The following is a 22522-nucleotide window of genomic DNA, read 5'->3' on the forward strand; positions in this document are numbered from 1 at the left end:
CAGTCTGAAAGGTATTCTAAAATTTGACTCTTGAATACATTTTCAAAAAGAGCACGATTGTGCTCCCATATTGTACACTACACATACAACTGGGATACCTGCAATAACTGCATAATCAATGAGCTCAGGGTGCAAACATGTATCTGTATGTGTGAACTGCTTGTCTTTTTACATGTTTGAAAGTATCTCACAAACCATCTGAGTCCAAACACACACACTCACACACATCTTTACATACAAAATAACTACATTAAAAGAGGTTCTCAGGTTCCCTGCATGCACCATTCTTTGTTCCAAATGAGGCAAAACAGCTGCAGAAAATTTAGTATGAGATTATGTCATTAAAGTCTGTATACCTAACACATACACGCAAGGATATAGAATTAAGAATTCTAACGTTTCTCAACTCCAATATAAATCACACTCTTTTTTGTAATGTTTTTAATATATAATTTCCTGGAGATGTGGGATGCAATGGGGGTGAGGGAGCATTTTTTTTTAAGAAGAAAGATTTTAAAAAATTCTTTTTTGTACAAATATAAAATCTCCACAGCATGAATCTGTAGGTGAATCTACCATCTTCAGTACTGCAACCCATACTTCTAACACATGGACCACAAGCCTAATTTCATTAACTGGGAACAGCAGAAGGCAGTTACCAGATGGGGTGGGATGACTGGTCACTGATGTCATGTACTGAGGCTGGAGGGATGGTTGGTGGGATCCTCACTACGCCAGAACCGGGGTAGTATATATTGTACTGTTAAGGTGGAAATTTCTTGGTGAAGGTACAGCTAAAGTCCAGAAAAAAATAAAAAGCCCAGTAACGATGATAAGTACATAAAAAGATTTTGTGGTCCATTCAAAGTGTCTGGTGGCCCAGATTTGGCTTGTGGTTTGCCTATTAACTGCTCCTGCCTCAGGAGTTGGGTAGCTCCTGTCCTATGTGTCCCCTGGTCATGGCAGCCAGGAGCTGGGTTTAGAGGTTCATCGACAATTTTACACCTAGAGTTTGCCCCAGTGATTCCAAATCTCTTTCAGTCTTTTAAACCATCTGAAGTCATTAAGATAATTTTTAATTTAGTTTTTGCAAGTTAAAAAAAACAAGAAACAGTTTAGCCAATGGGACCCAAATCCCATCCTGCTAATACCAGGGTTCTATATATTTAAAAAAAAAATCTGGAAATTCATAAATATCTTCCCAGTGTCTCAGAAATAAAAAAGGATTGTTACATGCTGTTGTTAGTGAGTTGAAAAAGCCAAACCAGCCCAGTGGGAGAGAGAAATGGTAGACTGATATGAGTCAGTGCAGTTTTGCTTGAATCTTGGCCATCTATTTGAAAATCTACTGTCCCAAAATGTTTCCTAATTTGCAAAACATTTATTTTTTTAAGTGGAGATCTTTTATATGAATTTGTTTCCATCACTTTATTCTCAGGAATTTTTCATGTTGGCTCTTGTGTAGCATGATGCCAATAACATCCAAAACAGAGGGCTCCAGGATGTCTGCCATAAGAAAATATACTGGCTTTCTTTATTTTTAAATGTTAATACAGTTGGCAACCATGAGAACATGAATGACATGATTTACAAGTTTGTGGGCCAGACAAAGAAGGATCAAAAGATTATCTGCAAGCAAAGAGTCAACGTTCCAAACTGAGGAAATAGAAATATAAAAGACCTGAACTATACCCAGCCCAAATATTTTCAACAGTCGAAAGTAAAACAGCAGAGTTAGAGGGAAATCTTCTACTACAGCTCCCTCTAAAGGAGTTATAGTGCAACCATATGGGAGAAAAAAGAAAATTAAAGCTAACAACCCCCTTTTCCAGGTTATTCTCTCTCCAGCTAGGGCATACTCCTCTAGTCTGATAAATGGATAAAATGAAGAGGATGATTTCTGGCTCTTACCCCGGCAGTAAAATCGGAGTTTAAACACTTCTGGACATACATGAGTCCCTTTAAACTTAAAAAAGCTGGGCCAATTTTTTCGCACCTCCCCTTCTTCTTTCCTTCCAACTTTTTAACTCATTTCCCCTTCTGTCTTAACTTTCTTCATAATTTTCTAATAACATATTCTCTGTCATTATAGCTAATCTTCCCTGATCACCTCTCTGACTTTTACTCCCTGCTCCCAAGGCCAGGGTTATAAACGTATACACTCTGATTGTCCCTGAAGTCCTCCTTTCTCCCAGATCCTTAAATAAATTTCTCCCTGCTGTTAGCCTTAACAACGTGAGACAGGAAGGATACTCTACATAGGAGACATCTTCACCTTAGTGAGTGGAAGGGGTAACTGCTGACAACCCAACAACAATAAAAACGGAATTACACTGTCTAGTTTTACCTATAAACTCTATCTTTTCAGGAAAGTCACATTATAGAGTCTCTGTCTTTTAGTTCCTAGGTCACTGGTCTGAATGCAGCATAGGCTGGTTGTGTCGTCAACGGCTGTTGATTGTCTTTGTCAGCTTAGGTATGTGCCTCTCAGTCTTGTTCCTGATGAACCGTGGTTCACAGTTACCATGATTTCAGTGCCCACAAAATCTGTATAAAGGAGGATTTTATATTACCAATTCTGAATAAGTGTTGTATGCTAAGTATATGAAGAAAAAAATTCTGAAGTGTGAACTCCTTTTTTCCAACCATTTTTACAGATCTCTAGCCTCTGCCACTAGGAAGCTGCATACCTGAAGAAACAGCTGGAAATGAGGAAGAGGAGATACCATCACTTGATCTGCTAGCCACTACATAACTGCAGTGATCCATGGACTATCTGGCAACTACTGCTTTAAGGAGCATCCCTTACACTCCTTTTGACAGACACATCTGGCTGCTTTCTCTGCCAGTCCCCAGTGAAAAAATATTTCTGTCATTCCCTCCCCTAGTTCAGCCAGGAATGTGAAGGACAGTTTCCACTGCACCTTTTAGCAAGGGAATGGAAAGGAAAAAAAGCAGGAACTGGATCACAATGGCAGTGGGGTGGGATATTATCAGAATATTAAGCCAAATCAAATACCCTGTGGATAGCATAACTGTGCACAAGTCCCAAAACCAAAAGTAACCTAATGCTAAATATGCAACCCTGCTGATTTTATGAGCTGTACAATGAGACTCATGCCGGTATCCTTTCAAGGACATGTACCATTTATGAATACAGCATTCAAGCTGTTAAAAAGAGCCATTACAATCTTACATAAACACACACTTTTTACAACAGCTCTCCCAGTGGAGTGTTGACACAATACAGGGCTCAATATAATAAATTTTTCTTCACATTTCCAGATTTCTCCTCTTTCTGTACCTAAAAGAGCATTTTCTGAATGCAGTGATTGGGGAAACGGATCTTTCCTCTGGAGCTCTGCAACCATTTATACAGGCAGGCCCATCAACTGAATAATGAAAGGTCTGTGTTTATAGAGAAATTGTTTAACCAGATGGGCACAACTCCAACCTGCAGCTCTCTCTACCAGTGAAGTCAAAAGAAGTTCAAAAAATGTGAGATGGCAGAAAGTGAAATGGTTTTTGAATAGAAAAGCACCAGGTGCAAGAACTTATTTTTTTCACCCACAACAACAACATTTCTACAGAAGTGCAGAAACTCACATTCAAAGCAGCAGCAGCCTCTAAAGAGTGGTGAAAGTGACATGGCACCTCATAATATAGCTGATCAGTGTGCAGCAAGGGTGCTGGTGCATATGCTCCAAGGCCACTATTTTAAATAGTCTACTCACTTTAAAGTTATGTTTTAAACCACAATGTATGTATTTCACATTTTGTGGTATAAAGTGAAAGATAAATTCTGCCTTGGATGCACGTACAAAACCACCATTATCTTCAAAGGGAGCTCCATGAACACATGTGAGAGCACAATTTGACCAAAAGGATGACTGTTGTTCTTGTTTTATACACAGCATTGTGAAAAGTTATCAACAATAATAAACTACAGATGCAAAGGAATGGGGTTTTGTCATATATTACATGGACATACCATGCCTGTTCAAATACACACACACACTCTGAAGCTATGCCTGTGTAACAAACACAATCAAATTTATCTATCACATGGCTGTGCAATTTATGACACATATATTATCTCAGGTGTGTGGGTACTATACATGCATATCCATGTGTAATGCACACATACCTAGAAATTATATCCATGGGATAGATTCATTTATCATACATCTGTGACAACTTCATCAGTCCTCTGCCTACCCATTTATCTATTGTGGGATGACTATGAACATTGTGAACTGCTAAACAGTTTCAAATACTCATTCATTTTATTTTTTATACTCAACCATCCATTCAAATATTTCCTTATTCCCCCTACATACCAATGTAGAAACTCTCCCACTCTCCCTCACACACACTTATTTAAACCTCACCATGACTCCGGATAGGAAATATTGAGGTACAATATGGTATGGTACAATATCTATATGGCTAAAATAGGAACTTCACAGCACTGAAAAACAGTAAAGTCCCAGCTTCCCAATGAGATGTACAGTCTAGGTTTCTAAATCCTCAAGATTCCATTACACTAATCTTAGACTGTTCTGATATATTTCTTGGGAAAAAAACCTACTCAAGTTCATTTTAGATAGTTGTTATGGTCCTCACTGAGCCCCACATTTGGGCTTATGCTGTAGCTCAGGCCTGACCTGAGTAATTAGGCCTGATGTAGGCTTTACTCCTTGGAGGATAGAATTAGGAGGTGAACAGATCGTTAGGCTGAAGTAAATAGTTCAGCAGGCTAAAAAGACAGGGTATGTCTCCACAGCAAATAAAACCCCACAGCTGACCTATACCAGCCAACTCAGGCTTGCTGGGCTCAGGCTCTGGGGCTGTTCCATTGCTGTGTAGCATTCCAGGCTCAGATGGGGGCTCCAGCTCTGCGACCAAGCAGTGTGTGAGGGTTACAGAGCTCCAACTTGCGCCCAGGAGTCTCAGTGATGAAACAGCCCTGTAACCCAAGCCCCACAGGTTTTTATTTGCTGTGTATACAGACCCAGAATGTCTGAGCCAGCTAAGATAGGAGGGAGAACTTCCAGGGAAGCAGTTAATAACAATGGACAAGGTAAGTTAAGAATGTAAAAAGGAGGTCAAGCATGGATGATACTGGAACAAAGCATGCTGTACAGGGATTGGCGTGCCCTATACCCATCCCCTACACTTGAGCCTGATCACAATACTATAGTTTGCTATATGCCAAAGAAAGGGGCCTAAATCTGGAGTCAAAGAAAATATTTTGGATTCCAGAGAAGTGGATGAAGTATTCTCCCACAATTAGACAAGATGTTCTAGATAATGTGAGTGAAAAACACTTGAGATGGAATCCCAATATCTGCTAACTCAGGCACCTGGGTTTTAAATAAGTACAAACACAGTTCGAATCATTAAAAAGTATAGCCTAATATTTCTAAAACAGAGTTTTCTGCACCATGCATGGCATATGCAGAACATAAACTAGGGTGGAGTGCTATAAGGGCTTTATTAGCTCTCCTTTTGCATTACTCACTTGTCGCTTTTCCATTTGTGAATAATGTGACCATGCTCCACCTTTTCAGATAAAAAATGTGTTCCAAAACCATAAGATCATATAGATTGAACCTCTAATTCAGAGCTCTCTTGGCCAATCACAGCATGATTTTAGTTAGCCAGACGACCACTTACCTTGGGTGTAGCCAAGTTTCCCACAGTCCCATAAAGTTTGTTTACAGACACCAGTCCTGGCTCTCAGTGTTCTGTGCTGTTATTTAGCTGTAATTTATCCCTAAATGTCTTCTAAGAGTAAGCAGTGGAAGTGTTGGTAATGTGCTAGAAAATATTGACCTCCCCTCGGCCAGCAAGTTCTCTTGTCTGGCACCAGTCAGGTCCTCAGGGTGCCAGACAAGACAGGTTCAACTTGTATACAAGAGAGGTTCAACTCGTATAAGCATCTTTTTCCTCTCCCCATGTTCTTCTATCATATACACACTGGCTATGTCTACACTAGCATTCCTCTTTTGAAAAGGCATGCAAATGAAGGAAATCAAAAAGGCAAATGATGGATGGATTTTCATATCTGGCACCTCATTTGCATATTCTTCTTTCAAGAGAAGAAAAGCAGTGTAGACTCAGCTCTTTCAAAAGTAAACCCCATCTTTGAAAGAACCCTTCTCCCTTAAAAAAAATAGGAAGAAGTGTTCTTTTGAAGGTAGGGGTTTACTTTCAAAAGAGCCACGTCTACACTGCTTTTTTTCTTTTGAAAAAAAGAATATGCAAATGTGGTGCCAGATATGTAAATCTGTGTCTCATTTGCATTTTCAATTACCTTCATTTGCATGCCTTTCAAAAGAATATGCCATTCAAGTGAATATGCAGCACCTCATTAGACAATGGTGATTCAAAAGTGCGGCTTTTCGAATCGCGCACGTCGCCCATGGAGACAGGATGTTCCGAAAGGACCCACCCAGTTTTTGAAAGCCCTTCTTCTGATCACCAGATAGGCAGAAGGGCTTTCGAAAACTAGGGTGGTCCTTTCGGCAGGTCCCGTCTCCACAGGTGGCAAACAAGTCAAAAAGCTGTACATTTAAATCACCGTGCCCGCCATTATGCTAATGAGGCGCTGCATATTCATTGCAGTTCCTCATTAGCATCTTTCAAACCCTCTCATTAACATGCCCCTTTCGAAAGGAAGGGGCATGTGTAGACCCAGCCTTAGTGTCCTTACAGACAAAGGTATGAATCTAACATTTGCAGTATGTAAGAATCCTTCATTTAAGCCAAGAAGGAATTAAAAAGCAAAAAGCACTAGTGTATTTACATATATTAGGTATGTGTACTACTATTTATATGGAGAGTCTACATGTTTATTTAGTCATTTCAGGAATGCTGTACACAACCCTTTAAGCATCAGTCTACTGGCAAAGAGAAAATCTATGTTTGCTTTCATAACAACGCATAAACCTAATGCTCAGGACATACTAAAATTCTTTATCAGTCACCTGCAAGTTACTTTAAGTTATTAACCATATCAAAAATAACTTGTCTTTAACTATACAGTCTTGTTAATAAAATATATAAATATGAGCCGTAGAATAAATCATTAAAACCTGCAGACATTAGCTATTCCAAACACCTAACTTTGGCCTCTGTTGGTTTTATTGCTTACTTACTAGGTTTTTTTTTTTAATTATTATTTTTTCCTGACAGATCATTTAAACTCCTATCTATTATTAAGTCTTTGGGCGTCAGGAGTTTCCATTCTAACTGTAGAGGAATATGAGATGTCCTTTAGGTTTCCTGGAATGAAAGGTTAAATATTTTTCAAGAGGGGTGAAAAATGAACCATTTCCTGTCGTCTATCTGTTGGTAACTCTTTATCTCTTACCAACAAAAGCAACAGGGTAAAGCACACCATCATTTTAAAACTGAATTACACAACTCGGAAGTAAGATGCTTTAGACTTTTCAAAAGACAGATCTTGGTAGGTGAGAAAAAAAGGACATATTGTTATTCACTGTTTTAGATCCTAAAGCCTTCGGGATACCTTTTCAGTAGTCCTTTCAGAGAGCTACACACATGCTTCTAATTACAATAATTTAAAGTTTAATGTAAAATATTCACACAGAAATACATGAAGTCAAAATTTGAGGTTTTCCCCAATATTGTCCAATTTCACCAAAAAAGTTTAAAGAATAGAATAACTAACAAAAATGGAATCATATTACTCAAAAAAGGCTTAATTTTAAAGAAAAACTCCCTCATATTTTAATTCAGTTCAAAAGATGATCCATTTTCTTTTCAAAAACATGTGCCCCAAAGTGAATGTTTGCATATTTTGCTGCCAAAATTCCATTTTGTGAAATGTAATAAGAGTACACAATTCTGTGGACATGATATCATACAATTCCACAGCTGCAGTGAATTCTAGGCATGTGTGTATATTCCATCACAGACTATCTGTTGGCGTACTGTCATTTACGTTCAAGTCACATTAACATGAATGTCATGTCTAGAGAATTTTCAAATTCTCAAAGATGACTATATTTCAGTATAATTCAATTACAGGCCTCCATACCTGGAGACATCCTACCTCCCCACCAACTCCCACTACAGTTGCTGAGGATCTGCATGGGCACAATTCCACACTCACCCATTACCATTTGCACTATCAGAACCTCTCTGTAAAATTAATGAGTTGTATGAACTAAATTAGGACCTAATCACATAACCTTCTGCACCCTACCATCAACTTATGCCTTGACTACTCCACGAGAGAGATACATTTCCTGGACACTCCAGTACAAATCAAGGATGTCCTCATCGGTACCACACTCTACCAGAAAGCCACTGATTGCTATACTTACCTACACACTTCTAGCTTCCATCCTGCACACACAGCTAGATCCGTTGTTTACAGTCAAGCCCTTAGGTACAATCACATTTGCTATGATCCTACTGACAGAGACCGAAAACTACAAGATCTTTACCAAATATTCATAAACATGAATTACCCACCAGGAGGAATAAAAAAACAAATCAACAGGGCCAGATGAATACCCAGAGACCAGCTACTCCAAGATCGGCCCAAAAAAGCCAAGAACAGAACACCACTGGTCATTACCTACAGCCCCCAACTCAAACCACTGCAACACATTATTAAAGACCTACAACCTATCCTTAATCAGGATGCCACACTCCAGAAGACCCTAGATGACAGGCCTGTTCTCTCCTACAAACAACCTCCCAACCTTATGAGGATTCTCACCAACAACCACAGTCTATACCGCAGGAACACCACTCCTGGAACTTTTCTTTGCAACAAGGCCTGCTGCCAGCTTTGTCCACATATCTATTCTGGAGATACCATCACTGGACCTAATCAGGTTATTAACAGAACTACGGGCACATTCTCATGTTTCTCATATATACCATCATGTGCCAACAATGCCCAGAAGCTTTGTATATTGGACAGACTTCAAACTCTCTTAGACAAAGAATTAACGGGTATAAAACAGACATAAAAACACTCCTGATTCACAAACCTGTCAGTCAGCACTTTAATGGAGTGGGCCATTCTGTTAATGACTTGAAAGTTTGCGTCTTACTGAAGAGGAATTTTCACAACAGTTTGGAAAGAGAGGCTGCTGAATTCTCTTTTATATTCAAATTCAACACATTAATGTGGTTTGAACCGGGATGGGAATTTTCTAGGTCATTATAGGGGTTCTGATGCATACTTGGCTTTTTCTAATAATTGATTCTCCCCACCTCCCTTCTGCCCCTCTACTCTCTGATTTGCTTACCTTGATAATATGTTTCTGATTTGTCTACCTTGATTACTATTTTTGGTTTTCTGTGCCTTAAATAGTGAGTCTGTTCTGGTGTGGCTATGATCTGAAGAAGTGGGTCTCTCCCATGAAAGCTCATCACCTAATATATTATTTTGTTAGTCTTTAAAGTGAGACTAGACTGCTTTTTTGTTTTGATAGTATATAGACTAGCACAGCTATCTCTCCGTTATTTTTATTCACTGGGTTTCAACAGGACTCTTTGCATGTGTAAGATGTCTAAGCCCTAGTTTTATAAGTCAGGGCACATGGTTAGGGTCTAGCAAAGGGGTTGGAAACCTCTTTAATGAGCCATTTACAGCTCCAGATGCTGCTGCCGCTGACTTCTCTGTGGCTCTCTACAAGTCCTGCTGGCAAGGCCTGGCCACAGAGCTGCCTCAGGCAGGCTTCTCGCTCAGCTAGCAGGTTGCAGACCTTGCCATGTGGAGAAGTCCAGGGGTGCATGCACCTGAGCCCCACATAGCTCTTTGAACAATCAAATGCTCTGAGCCTTAGAAGCACTCTGCGCGGCTCTGTGCACGCATCCCTCCCCAGCGCTTCAAGGGAGAAGGGTGTGGCAGCAGCGATGGTGGCGGCAGATCCAGTGAGTTGTCAGCACTGGATAAAAGCAGGGGAGAGAAGGGGCTGGGGGTGCCTTGTTCTGGAGGAGGGGAGGGGCATTGTGTTAAAGCAGGGGCCTTGGGGGTCCTTATAAATTTTTTTTAAAAAGAGGTACTTTATTAAAAAAAGATTGAGAAACACTGGTGTGGAGGGTTGATGCGCACATTGCTCCTTCCTGCTTAAGAGCCTATTACTCGGCAAAGAGTTTTCCTTTTCCTCATTTGCTTTGCAATCCAGGAGTGAAAGAAACTTACTAACTGGTACAAATCATTGTGTGTGCTCTGTTCTTAAAATAGGGGTTAAAAAAAGTACAGTTTGACAGCACTTCTTAAGGACTGTCTTATAATAACATGCATTGTGGCTCCTGAAGTATTATTTTGTAACCAGATTTCAAAAAATGGCTCTTCTCGCCATTTTGGTTGCAGACCTCTGGTACAGCACTTCTACTCATTGAAGTCAATGGCAAAATCCCATTAGCTGCGTCTACACGTGCACGCTACTTCGAAGTAGCGGCACCAACTTCGACGTTAGGCGGCGAGACGTCGAAGTCGCTAACCTCATGAGGAGATAGGAATAGCGCCCTACTTTGACGTTCAACGTCGAAGTAGGGACCGTGTAGACGATCCGCGTCCCGCAACATCGAAATTGCTGGGTCCTCCATGGCGGCCATCAGCTGGGGGGTTGAAAGATGCTCTCTCTCCAGCCCCTGCGGGGCTCTATGGTCACCGTGGGCAGCAGCCCTTAGCCCAGGGCTTCTGGCTGCTTCTGCGGCAGCTGGGGATCTATGCTGCAGGCACAGGGTCTGCAACCAGTTGTCAGCTCTGTGTATCTTGTGTTGTTTAGTGCAACTGTGTCTGGGAGGGGCCCTTTAAGGGAGCGGCTGGCTGTTGAGTCCGCCCTGTGACCCTGTCTGCAGCTGTGCCTGGCATCCCTATTTCGATGTGTGCTACTTTGACGTGTAGACGTTCCCTCGCTGCACCTATTTCGATGTTGGGCTGAGCAACGTCGAAGTTGAACATTGACGTTGCCGGCCCTGGAGGACGTGTAGACGTTATTCATCGAAATAGACTATTTCGATGTTGGCTGCACGTGTAGACGTAGCCATTGATTTTAATGGAGGCACGATTTCACCCTGTATGCTTACAAGCCTATCTGTTTCTTAGCTTAAAGTAGCAGGTCTAATACTCCATGGCTGCGTCTCCACTAGCAAGTTCTTTTTGGAAAATCCAGTCCTTTTTCAAAAGAACACATGGAGTGTCTACACACAAATTATGCTCTTTTGATCCAAAATTGAAAGACTGTGGATCTTCTTCCAGAAGCCCTCTTCCACTCCTCGATCAGGCAGAGCTGTTAAGCTGCTAAGTCTGTTAAGTGCTATGCTGGTGTAAAGCCAGTGTAACAGAGGGTTGAATCAAGCCTAGTAATTAACAACACTAATTAATGGTCACAATGTAACTCACTTTCAGTAGCCAACTTCATACACAAGAAGAGTTTTCACACAGGTGCTGAAACATGATGACATAACTGGGTGAGCTAAGATGGAAGTAATTATGACACTTGTTCAATAAAGGACTTAAGCTGTCATCTTCAATTCTGAATGCCTTTGCTTTTATGGATAATTGGAAGATTTTAGCATAGCTTTTATTTTCAGCAAGATGACAAAAATACCAATGAGTTTAAATGTCTTAAATTCCAGTGTATTGGTTTTCATGAATGTTTTTAAAATAAAAACATGTTGCACAGCAAAACACAGCTCGGTATATTTCGGCGGAATACAGAAATACCAAGGCTATAAATTTGTATAAGAAGTGTCATGATCCTTAAGCAAAGAATATATATACCATCATAAACTTATCCATAGATACAGTCATACCCCGAGATATACCCATTCAAGTTACAAGAATTCGACTTTATGAGGAGTTTCATTAAATACCCCCTACTTCAACTTACGAGGCATTTCTTCGCATTTACAAGGACCGATTTGGAGACTGGCGGCTCTGGTAGGCAAGCACCAAGGGGATGGAGTCGGCTGTGTTGGTCTTGATGAAGAGGCAGTGCAGGGCAGCGGGGAAGTAGACACGTCCGAGTTCTGGCAGTAGATCACGCTGCTCTGAGAGACGTGGATGCTGGGTGCGCAGCCCATCCCAGCCCTGCTGCTGCCGCTCACCCCCTCAGGCAGCTACAGGGCCGCCGCCACCCACCCTGTGCAGCTGTGCCTCAGGCGCCGCTCGCTGTCTATGGCGCTCCCTCCCATTTAACGCTTGGCTCACCCACCACTGCTGCCTTGGCTGCCACCGGCGGGGCCTCTCTGCCACGCAGCCCCGCATGAGAGAGGCATTTCCCCTCGCCAGCCGGGGGCCCCCTGTGCCTGCCTAGCTCCCCATGCGGCCAGCCCCTGGTAGCACCCCCTCCCCACTTAACCTAAGCTGTGCTCAGGCCGGGCTGCCTCCCCATGCCCTGCCCGCCCCCTTACACTGGATTTAATGGGATTTGGTGTTGTTTTAGCACAAGCGGGTGTACATTTTGGGGCTCAGGAATGCATAAATTTTTTTCCCATTGAAATTAATGGCAATTACATTTTCAACTTTTGAGAATTTGCCCTAAGAGGGGTTTTTCAGGAACGAATTAGCCTCGTAAGGCTGGGGAAAACTGTAACTGAAATTTCAATGATCACTACAGAAGATTTACCTTTAAAGTTGGAGAATGGTACTAAATATGTGCCCCTCGTAGGGCTCATCACTTATTTACATTTTGGTTTTGAAAAGACTGGTACAAGAAAATGACATGTCGATAGCATGAGACTGCATTCATTTGTCATCGTACTACACAAGCCGTTGCTTTTCCCAGAAAAGGAGCTCACAATGCAGAGCCTGTAGCCAAATGAAAGATAGTCAATGAGCTCTAAGGACATCCATACCAAATTTAATTTTACTTCAAAGTTTACTGACATCAGTACTAGGGTTGTGTACAAGATCAAGTATCTGTTTCTATTCTTCTATCATCCATAATGTAAATGCACAAGATATATAAAAATCTGTGTAAGTCTGAGTCTCCCAATCTGACACAAACACGTAGTTGTGTCTGCAGCTACACAGAAAATTAGAATGCCTTTCTTAACTGCATCTAGATACTGACACTCTGCTGCTAGCTGGTCCATTAGATAACCGTTAAGTACAAATGATCTGATTCTATCATCTTCCTCAAACATTCCTTTAAGTTTCTTCTTAAATTAGTATCTTAAAATATTAAGGTCTGCTCTGCCATACTCAAGAAAATTTCTTTGGTCCTTGTATTTAATTATCTATTTAAGAAGTATTGCACATGCGCTGTATAAGTCCGAAGAATCAATACAGTATGTAAAATAGTTATTTTAGTACCTACTCTGAATAATCTATGTAATAAATACAGACAGTTTCAAGCTATAAGGCTCATCTTTAGCAGCAATGTTTTCTAAGAGCCTTAAGCTAGTAAAAGCAAGTGGAGTACAAACCTGACATGAATGTTTTATACACAGGAGTGAAACAAACTGGTTCCTTATACACCCCTCAGGCAAAATAATGGAATAAAAAAGAAAACTGTTTTGCTCTCAGAGACATCCATTCAACCCCATTAATTGTCACAGTGCTGCACAGTGTTGTCTGAGAGCAAATTTTCATCCAAATTCTAATGACATGATTTAGATACAGCAAGTTGTATTTCAAGTATAATATGTCATGAATGAATGTCTGTAAAGGATTAAACCTAGACACTATGTCTATACTAGAGGGCTTTGTCAACAGAACCCAGAGAGCATTCAGACTCCCAAGGTGTTCTGTCGACAGTAAATCAACTGAACACAGCACTTCTGTCGACAGTCTTATCCTGCGCGCCCCAAGGCATAATGCTTCTGTCCTTTGCATCGAGTCATTCCAGATGGCAGACAGCCAGGCACCCCAAGAGCCCCTGCTCACAGGGCCTTCTAGGAATCAGCCAGAGGGGTCCCAAGGGCCACCCAGGGGAACCAAGTGGTAGGCCCCCTCCTGGACCAGGCCCAAGGTACAGACCCTGTTGGACAAAGAGGAGACCCTCCTCGACCCCAAAACCAAGTATTGCAATGCCCTTGCCTATGTCCCAATTGCCACCGTCCTGCAGAATGGCACCACCCTGCCCACAGCATGGAACAGGTTAAAGAATTTTGCCACGGCTCTGCCTGGACCCCAGATGCAGCCCAAATCTCAGGGGCAGGACCTGCCACCTGCCCCTACTACAAAGACCCTGACTATATCCTGGGGCGGGGGGACACTTCACCACCATATGCCTCGTCAATATGGTGCTGGAAGCTCCCTCCTCCACCCACAACCCCCCACCCCCGAACTCACACAGCCGGAACCCTTGAAGGAGAAGGTGGAGCAGGCCTCCAACTACCAACCCCCACTGAAGCTGGAGTCAGATATGGCCTTGGAGGAGAGTGACAGCCTGGCGATCATCATGGAGTCAGTCCCCGCCAGTCAGGCCACCTCTCGAGAGTTGTCAGTGCTCGGTGAAAGTCCCTCCAGTAAGTATCTTGCATGTCACACACCCCAGGGTGTGGGGGGAGGGCATGGATGGGGTGTGCTGTGAGTGTCACCTGGCTGGCTCAGGCGGAATCTCATATTGCGGTTCCGGCACGTGAAATCACATGCAAGGTAGTGTGTGCCTCCCAGCCCTAGCAGGTAGCCACTGGGATGAGCACCAGCCTACTTCCAGCTTCACAAGAAGCTGAACAAGCCCTGAGCCGCGTGGGGCAGCTAGCACCTGCCATGGCTGGAAGCGGGCTAGCCACAAGGGTGCTGGCCTGACCCCAGCCACACTGAGGAGTGTGACTCCTAGAACATGGACATGCCCACAGGCGAGAAGCAGCTCCCACTCCCACAGACACTGCCGCGATCCGCAGGCTTGTCCTGGCTCACCCACCACCCATGCAGGGACCCCTCTGTGGCCGGACACTGCCCTTGGCCACTAACCCACTGAACCAGGGAATGGGGGCGCTACAGTCAGCCTGGTCCTGGAAGCACCGCAGAGCCCCTATGCTGCAGCAGGTCCCATTTTGTAGGCCCAACACATAGCTCTGATCCCAGATCATTCCCATCCATTGGCCTGGGTGGCATTGGCTGCTGCTTACAGTGGGTTGCAGGCCTTAGGGATTGTGTTGTGTGAATCAGTCCACATCTCTCCTCTTTCCTTACAGCTGGACCTGCACCATGCGATGGCCAGGCCAGCCCCACCCCAGCACTGGAGCAAACCCACAGCTGAAGGGGCCGTCACCGGGTGAAAGAGGACATCCAGAGGGACTGCAATGGGGCCCTCTGGAGAATTATGACAGTCGTGGAGTGGCGGCTGCAGGACAACCAGGAGCAAAGGTTGTGGGCCTGGGACCAACTAATGTCCCACTTCAGTGCAGCCACTGGCATCTGGTGGCCCAGCTGCTCATAGCTGCCATCGCCACCCTTCCCCCACTGGTCATCACGCAGGGCATCATGGACATCCTGCAATGGCTGGTGGCATGCCCGCCCCTCCCTGCTTCCAGGCCACCCTCGCTCCCTCTGCTGACCTGGACACTGCTGCAGCCCCACCACCTCCATAACGCCCACTGCTCCTGGCCCCAACAGGGCCCCAAACCCATGACGAGAGAGGATCCAAAAGCTGATGCCGCTTGGGGTCCCGCTCTTCCGTGGGTTCATGGTCCTGCAACTCCTCCATGGACTAAGGCCCCTCCACCCCCTGTCCCAAACCACCACCCCCCCCCACACTATACATAGTTCACTGGTTTTGCACTTTGCTTTATTGTACATAATTCATTAATATGCCATTTCTTTTCATGTTTTTCTTTAAGTAAACCAGTTATTTGAGCATCACCCGAGTCACCTTGCAGAGAGGGCAGGGCAAGACTCACCTCTTCCAACCCCAACAAACTGGGGGTAAACTGGGAGAGAGGGACCACCACAAAGGCAACCTCCCTTCTCAGAGTGGATACCAGCTGTAAAAAACTAGCCTGATGAATAGCCTTAAGACTAAGGAGAAAGGTAGATGGGGAAGAATCTGATAAAGGCTACACAGCTGACTAATCTGCAACAGCCTCGGAGAGGAGTGGAGAGAACTAAGGGCTCCTGCTTCAGAGAGACTATAGAATCTCATTAACAGAACTCAGGAGACTGCTGGGCAGTAAGATATTGCGCGACTAACTATTCCATTCCAGAGAGGAGTGCAGGGAACTCCCATTTAAGGAAGGGCTGACAAAACTAACCCAAACAAGGAAGTGAAAAGGGCACCAGAAACAGAGAGTGTTCACATGACTAGGAAAGGAGAGTCTTTGCAAGGTATGTGCCAAACATAGGTGCTAACTGCTCATTTTGGTGGAGATACGCACTGCCCCTCTCCACACCAGGCCCTGCCCCCACTTCACCCTTTCCCCCAAACCTCTGCCTTGCCTCTTCCCACCCCTGCTCTACCCTCACCCTGTCTCCTCCCCTGAGAATGCCCTATTACCAATCCTCTCCCTCCCTCCTGGAGCTTAAAAGCCATGAATCAGCTGTTTGCAGCACTCTGGAAGCACTGGGAGAGGAGTAGGTATGTGTGGAGTAGGTACGTATGGGTTTGCCTGCATGTCAGAAGTATGTGGGGAAGGAACAGAGTGTTGGACTTGACATCAGTAGGTGCTGTGCACCCATCAACTTTCCTTCATAGGTGCTCCAGCACCAGAGCACCCAGAGAGTCAGCAGCTATGTTGCCTGAAACCCCTAGGTGGATAAAGCCTGAGATGATGAGTGCTACAGATATACCAGAGAGCTCACACTTACAGTCAAGTCTTGTCTCTCACAAATAAAGGAAAATCTTGGAAAGGGTAAAAAGATGAAAAGATAAAAAGATCTGTCTGAACTTAAGCTAGGTAAAGGGAAGTGAGGCAGGGCTCACTTGTGATACCATTCCGGACTGAAAGGGGGCACACGAGGGTGGACTGCTATGCCATCATAGGCAGCCAGGCTGAGGTACATCAACCCCACCATGGCCAGGCATTTCTTTGAGCCAAAGACCCCCATCCTCCTTCTGTCACTCTTCTTCCAATCCTCTCTCCTTCCTGAGGTCTGAATATCCCCAGTTCCTTGTACACTGCTTCTCCCAGATGGGTGGGACTACCTGATGCCCATGGGTGATGGAAGGATTACAAAAGTATGGAGGGGGAGGCTGAAGCAAATCCAAGTGTAACAATGGCATGCAAATTTGATCAGGCTGCCCCTATGTTACTCCAGAAAATTAGGGGCACCACCTTTATGCACAGCACATCAGTTGTACCAATCTAGTGCCCTTGCTTATCAGCTCAATATTTAGCAAAAACTGACAACTTGTTGAGACAAGAATTTCTCCTAGAATGGATACACGTGTCAGATCTTCCAGAAGAACACAGGCTTCCTCCGAAAGATCTGGGGAGCATCCACACATGTAAGGCACTCTGCCAGCAGAAATTCAGAAGAAAACATCACATCTTCCAGATCCCCAACACCATTTTGGAAGGGGAATAACAGCTTTTTCCAGGAAATTCTCTCAGAAGAAAGCACATGTGGACACTTGCGGTCCATCATGGCGGCTCCACGCTGGAGCTAGGAGACAGTCTAGCAAGCTCCTGGGGGCTCTATGGTGACTGCTTCCAGCAGCAGTTAAAGCTGCAAAGACCTAGAAACCCTGTAGCAGGAAGCAGGGGCTGTGAGGTTGACAGCATGTGCTGGGGTGCAGCACCCAGCCTATTGCAACCCCAGAATCAACAGCCAGCAGCCGGATGGCCAGAAGCCAGCACCCTGCCCCCCACCACCTCACACCCCCCCAGGGCAGCCCTGGGAAGTCAGATAATGGCAGCTCTGAGAGGGAGCGGCCCCAAAAGAAGAGATCCCCTTCCTGGACAGAGCCAGAGCTGCAAGACCTCCTCACACTCTGGCATGAGGAAGACATCCTGAGGGACACGTTGGGGCACCAGTGAAATACCTCCACTGGCACCTGACTGGCCACAACCTGGCCGCCGGTGGCCATCCTGCGCGGACTGCAGACAAGGCCCAGTGCAAGATCAAAGAACTACACCAGGGAAAGCAGCCATCGTGCTGGGGATGGCCCAGCCAGGTGTCCCTATTATAGGGAGCTATGGGAATCCTGGAGGATGATGACACCTTGCCACCATGTGGACATGACAGCTTTGGACACCCCTGCCACGCTGGAGTGGGAGGACGGTGGCTCCTCTGAAGAGGCTGGGGAGGAGGGCGAGACCACCAACCAGCCCCTGGGACCCTCAGATGACTCCTCCCCCATGGGGTCCCTGGTGATAGACTACCTGTGCCCCAGGCATGGAGCCCTAAGTGCCCGACTCACCCCTCTCGCCTGATGCCCCCACCACCCTCCACCCCCTTCTCCCATCCCCTGCTGCTCCTGCTGCCCCCCACTGCTCCCACTGCCCCCTTTGCTGCCGCCTACCCCCCCGTGCCCCCACCCCTGCACCACCTCCCCTAGCCCCCCCCACCCCTGAGACCCAAGCCATCCCCACCCCTGAGGTCCTAGGTGTCTTCCTTCCCTGGGGTCTTCCCAGGGCAACCATTAAGACCTAGGAGCCTGGCTCCTCACCACAGCAGGCCCTGTGGCAAGTCCCCCGCCCCAGAAACCATCCCCTCCTGCTGAGGACATGCCACTGGCTGCCCACCACCACCTCCCAGTGCTCCCTGCCCCACTAGGGCCCCGAAGGGGACCACTCACCCAGGGCGGGAGCGGCAGTTGTTGGCACAGGGGCTCATGGCACTTCACCCCATCCCTCGAGTAGGAGCCCCTCCCCACCCCGCCCCTCCCCTTCCACACGCTGCTGCCCAGATGCCCTGCCCTTGTAAAGTTGACCCCACTTCCTTGCGTTATATCAAAGAACTTTTATATAAACACATTACTCTAGTTATTTATTTACATAATTCGGTTTTGTTTGGCACCCTGTGTCCCTGTTCATTGGAGGAGGACCTGTGCTGGAGGCCCAGTTCAGAGGTCCCCATGGATGAAGCCTCCCAGACAGCCTCCCAGATGCGGACCCCATCCTGGTGAAGCTACCGGTCGGGGGCTGTGGGTGGCTGCTCATACTCCTGCAGCAGTGGGGCCAGCCCCCCTAGTGCTGAGTCCCCTCACACACCTCAGTGAGGTTGTGGAGAGCGCAACAGGGGGCCATGAGCTGCGGACGGTCTTCACCCCAGCATCGAAGCACTTGAAGTAGCATCTGAACCGTGCCTGAAGGCACCCAAAGGCGCACTCCACTGTGTTCCAGGAGTGTCTCAGCCAGGCACTGAAGAGCTCCTGGGATGGGGTCAGGTGCCCTGTGTAGGAGTGCTGGAGCCACAGCTGTAGGGGGTACACTAGGTTGGCTGCCAGGCATAGTAGGATGGCAACATCACCAATGACAAGGTCCTGTTGGGAGATGTGTGTGCCTGCCTCCAAAGGGAGGAGTTCCAAAAGATGCAGGCATCAAGCCGCCGCAGGACCACATCATTGGTAGCTCTCATGACCTGCAGGGGACAGAGAGTGTGCATGCTTCCTGGGCCAGTCCCCGGCTGACCGGCTTGTGGGTGGGTGGGATATTGGGGTCCCCTGTGGTGGGCCCCCTGGCCCCTGTGTCCAGCCCCCCCCAGGATTCCAGGGTCCCCATTGCCTACCTCCCCCCTCTCTGAACCGGGCTGGGACCTAGCATGTGGCTTACCTGCAGAATGACAGACCCAATGGTGGACTTGCCCACCCTGAATTGCTGCTCCACAGCACAGTAGCTATCCGAGCTGGCCAACTTCCAAACTGCAATGGCTAGGTGCTTCTCCACCAGGAAGGCTTGCTGCAGCCCTGTGTCCTAGCAGCCGGGCAGCAGGGCCAGCCAGGCACAGATCTCATGGAATGTGTCCTTCATCATGTGCAGGTTCTGTTGCCACCATTCGTCATCCCACTGCTGGCGGCACGGGTCCAGACATGAGGGATGGGCTGTTGGGGGCCTGGCAAGGCCAGGGGTGAGTCAGGGCACTCAGGCTGCGTTCATGCAGCACACTGAGGAGGGTGGCCAGGAGGCTCCCCAGCACCCTTGTCAGGGCAAGCCTGTGCTGCTGAAGGACCTCGGGATCCATGGCCAGCACATGGGCTATTGCAAAAGCAGCAGGATGGCAAGCTATGCTGGGAGCAGCGCAATAGGCCTCAGCAGCTAGTGCAGGGAGGGGCTTGGAGGGGGGGCCTTTAACAGGCAGCATGGTCAGTGCCCCAGAAATGCTCTCCAGCCTTGCGACCCCACCTAAGGTGCTTCCTGGCCTGTTCTTCCACAAGAGTGTCTGCGCATGTGTGGATGCTCTCTTCTGGAAGATCTGATGTGTAGACACAGCCAAAATGTTTGGGGACAGAAGAGATGGAGTCCTGAAATATTTTAGGCTTCAGTTTAGCAAGATAAATACATGCATGCCTAATGAGTGAATAGTCCCATACACATGTATTGGTTTTCAGGTTTGACACATTTATGTAAATTGCTAAATGTGGGTCTTAATATGCATTGGGATAAAAAAGCAAAACAGGCACCCATACATTTATAGGAGCAAGGAAATCAGATACCAGAGGGGCCTCAATCTGTAAGTCCTATGATTGTTTGGGATGCATATGTTCTGGTTTATTTATTCATCCCTGTGCAGTGACTTTTTTTTTCAACTTTTTTTTTTTTAATCCATCCATTCCTTGGACATATTTTTCTACTCTTAATTGAACATCTGATTATTTTTAATTCTCATACTAAACCTCAAGGCATTCTTTACAAAGAATATCTACAGATTTTAGCATAGATAGGACAAACTGCATAGAATGTATTCAAAGACATGCAAATACTGAGAAGTAGGATACACTCATACAGACTGCTTCTTTTACTAAGGAGTGTGGAGAGGGTCCTGACTCTAATTAAAGTATCCTCTAGACCAGGGATTCCCAACCTATGGGTTGGGACCCAAACATGGGTCACCGTTAGATTTGTTAAGGGTCGCCAGCAGCTCACAGCTGCATGTGATCTTAAAGAAGGCATTTGCAGCTGCCACATCCAGCAGCTCTATCAACAGAGAAGCAATTATGGATCACAAAGACCTTTGATATTCATCGTCATCGCAGGCAAGCCAATCAATAGACTCTTCTAGTAAGTAATTTTGCCCCCCCCCCGCTTTTGTCCCTCTTCTGTTCTGTGTTGCTGATTTGTCAGTTTTCATTTTTGTTTGTATCTCCCCCCAGCCTCTGCGTGTGACTCAGCCAGCCCTCCAGTCCCTTAATATGATGCCCAGCCCCGCAGTGTGATGCCCAGCTCCTGAGTATGACCCCCCCCAGTCTTGAGTGACCCTCCACAACACCTGAGTGTGACCCTCCCAGCTCCCACAACCCGAGTGTGACTCCCCCAGCCCCGGAGTGTGATCCCAAAGCACTTGAGTGTGATCCCTAGCCCCCCAGCCAGTGTCATTCCCCTAGCTCCCCAACCCGTCAGTGTGAACCCCCAGCTCCTCCAGCTTCTGAGTGTGACCCTCCCAGCCCCCCAGTGTGAGTGTGACTCCTCTAGGCTCTGTGTGACCCCTCAACTCCTGAGTGTGACTCCTGCCAGCCCTTGCCTGTGACTCCCCCCTGCCCCGAGTGCGGCCCCCAGCCCCTGACTGACTCCACCCCAGCCCCTCCAGCCTCTGAGTGGGGGTTTAAGCTGGGGGAGTGGCAGGGAGCAATCTGGGGCTGAGGGTCTTTCCCCCACCCACAACTCAGATCATCTATAATAATAAGATAATAATTAGCTATAATAAAAGTACTTCATTATTATTTATGTATTTTCTCTTTTTCTATGAAATAACTACTATGAATGTATAAACATGAGGGGGTGCAATTTTATATTCTTGCCTCAGGTGCAAAATTAGCTAGTTACAGCACTGCTCCCCACCCCAGTTTTGAATTGCCTTGGGTCACCAAGTCTTCCTGACTTGTCAAAATGGGTCCCCTTTTGGAAAAGGTCACAAACCGCTGCTCTAGAAAGAGGAGCAGAGAGTGTGGTTAAAGTAGTCTGCAGTTAAAATTACAAATTGTCCTGTTCTGGAGCCTTGAAATCCATGTGAGCCAGCATCTTTCTGCAGGTCCTAATGTATTTTAATACCCCAACCCCTCATGGGTCCTTTATCCTTACCATACCCATTATCATACAACTATTTGCTACATGTTGTTTGTTCAGCAATATATCAGCATTAAACCAATGCCAAAGAGAAAAAAAAATCCAGGAAGAAAAGCAGTTGTGGAAAGCTTTCCTTGTATTAAGCTAAAATGCAATAAAATAAATGTTTCAATTAGAAAATCTTTACAACAACAAGATGACCATTATTCATTATGTTTATGATTATTGTAGCAATTATAATTATGATATGTAAATGCATTTGTTAATAATGAAAATTCCATATGTCCTTCAATGGGATTCTTTATGCTCAGTATTCATTAAAAGAACTATTATTTTAAGGGGCTTTCAAAAATATTAACACATAACGTTAAACTGAAATCCATACTTCAGTTATGTTTGTGAAGCAACT

The 22522-nt window shown here is 45.7% G+C and overlaps 1 protein-coding gene across 1 annotated transcript in view; it reads right to left on the reverse strand.

Annotated features, from left to right (window-relative positions):
* The window catches only part of LOC142007955 (histone deacetylase 9-like), a 488069-nt gene that overhangs the window by 233544 nt on the left and 232003 nt on the right, over positions 1 to 22522 (reverse strand).

This window comes from Carettochelys insculpta, chromosome 2, assembly GCF_033958435.1.
Source record: "Carettochelys insculpta isolate YL-2023 chromosome 2, ASM3395843v1, whole genome shotgun sequence".
Classification (NCBI taxonomy): Eukaryota; Metazoa; Chordata; order Testudines; family Carettochelyidae; genus Carettochelys; species Carettochelys insculpta.